General features: G+C 34.9%; 2 non-coding genes across 2 annotated transcripts; both read left to right on the forward strand.

The window, feature by feature from the left end:
- The first annotated feature begins 1,019 nt into the window (after window positions 1-1,019).
- On the forward strand, window positions 1,020-1,091 carry TRNAS-GCU. Its single transcript has one exon. It is a non-coding gene; the product is annotated as a tRNA-Ser (tRNA).
- A 222-nt stretch (window positions 1,092-1,313) lies between these two features.
- TRNAS-GCU lies at window positions 1,314-1,385 on the forward strand. The gene has a single exon. It is a non-coding gene; the product is annotated as a tRNA-Ser (tRNA).
- The last annotated feature ends 660 nt before the right edge of the window (window positions 1,386-2,045 follow it).

The raw sequence follows: 2,045 nt of genomic DNA on the forward strand, positions 1-2,045 counted from the left end.
ATAGTTGAACCGAGCCTATCCAATTTTGTAGATGAAGAATGAATGCTTGTTGAATCTTCTTGGCCTTGGATCGTGTAATAGGTCTAGTTGAAACATTTGGAACACCGTGATCCATATCATCTTCCCCCTCTTCAAATCAGAAAATCATCACCTACATCAAAAGGACTCAAGTCAGCAACATTGAAAGTAGAATGTGCTGAAAATTCTCCTGGAAGATCATTTTATATGCATTGTTATTAATTCTTTCAAGGACTTGATAAGTGTCATCCCTCCTGGATGTAACTTTGTCTTCCTTTGAGATGGGAATCACTCCTTGTGAAAATGTATCCAAACCCAGTTATCGGGTTGAAAAATGATTTCATTCCGTCCTTTGTAATTCTCGAAGCAACATTGAAAGTTTGTTTCTCAATTGTCTACTTCTCCTCTTTATGAGTGATTATTTCTTTTTAAAATTAGTTGACTATTTAATCTAAATTTAGTGATTATTTCTTTTTAAAATTTCAGAATTTTCATTTTCAATGTTATAGTCTTTACGGATGAATTTTTATTTTTAATATTATAGTCTTTACGGATGAATTCAATCTAAAATGAGTGATTATTTCTTTTTAAAATTACTCCACTATTTAATCTAAATTTAGTGATTCTCTCTTTTTAAAATTTCAAAATTTTCTTTTTGAATGTTATAGGGGATAGCTTAGTTGGGAGTTTGTAATATTGAAGATTCGAAGGTCACGTGTTGGTTCGACCTTCACCACACATGATTCAAGTAGTATAACTTATTATCTTATCTAAATTTAGAGATGATTTCTTTTTCAAATTTCAATGAATTAGCGTAAATAATTTTACTGATGAATTTTCATTTTAATGTTAGCGTGGATAGCTGAATTAGGAGTGACAGTGGGTCTGTAGATGTAAAGGTAGCCGATTCGGTACAAAATTGGTCCATAGCCGATTCGGTAGGGTCACTTTTTGACTGATAATCTGTAGAAGGGGTCACTAAGGTTGAGATCATACAAAATGGGTCCATAGCTCAATGTTAGAGCATTTGATTGCTGATCAAGAGGTCACCAATTCGAACATGGTTGGGCCCTTCTATCTTGGATAGAAATTTGTTACACTTTTTGGACCGACACTATGTCTAAGGGGTCACTAAGGTTAAAATCCTACAAAATGGATCCATGGCTCAGTGGTAGAGAATTTGACCGGTCACCCTTTTGAACTTGGTTGGGCCCTTTTATTTTAGACAGACTCTTTTTTCACTTTTGGACCGACTCTCTGTAGAAGGGGTCACTAAGGTTGAAATCATGAAAAATGGGTCCATAGCTCAGTGGTAGAGCATTTGACTGCTGATCAAGAGGTCATTAGTTCGAATCTGGTTGGGCCCTTTTATTTTGGACAAAGCCGACCACCGAATGTCTAAATGAAAAGAACCATGTACTTAGAACCTAAGGGCCACTGTTCTCAGACAAGAATAGAGTGTGATATCCAAGCACCCACTATGAACATGGTCAAAAACTAAGATTTTTTGTAAATATATGTGTTCATTATATTTTATTTCTTTTTTTATTTCGAGAAAACATTCTACTTTGTTTCCAACCTCTCTTAACTTGCAATCCGTGCTTCGAGAACCCACCGAAAATGGGTCATGACTCTCTTTTTGTTTTCACTTACTCCTCCTAAATCTATAAAATATCTCCTATTTTTATTCCTAAGTTTACCGGCGACATTGTTTGTTGTCGAGCTTGATAATGTGAGTTTGTAACCCATCCGTTAGGGTTCTTGGAATGATTCTCTAGATTATCCATTCCATATTAGGAGTTGGGCCATGGTCTTGGGTGAAGGAACCGTTGGTTTACCGCCCCTAAGAGTTAAGTTGAGGCTAGTTTCACATAGTATCATTGTCTTTGAGATTACAATTCTTTTCTATATTATCTAAATTTTTTAGATATGGTTCATTTCCAAATGCATGCTAACATCCTTATTGTTGAATAAATCACTATTATGATTATAAGTCAACTGAGTTAAGTGGAAATAAATTTTGAAGA

The sequence above is a fragment of the Cucurbita moschata genome, unplaced genomic scaffold (genome assembly GCF_002738365.1).
Source record: "Cucurbita moschata cultivar Rifu unplaced genomic scaffold, Cmos_1.0 Cmo_Scf00077, whole genome shotgun sequence".
In the NCBI taxonomy this organism is placed as follows: domain Eukaryota; kingdom Viridiplantae; phylum Streptophyta; class Magnoliopsida; order Cucurbitales; family Cucurbitaceae; genus Cucurbita; species Cucurbita moschata.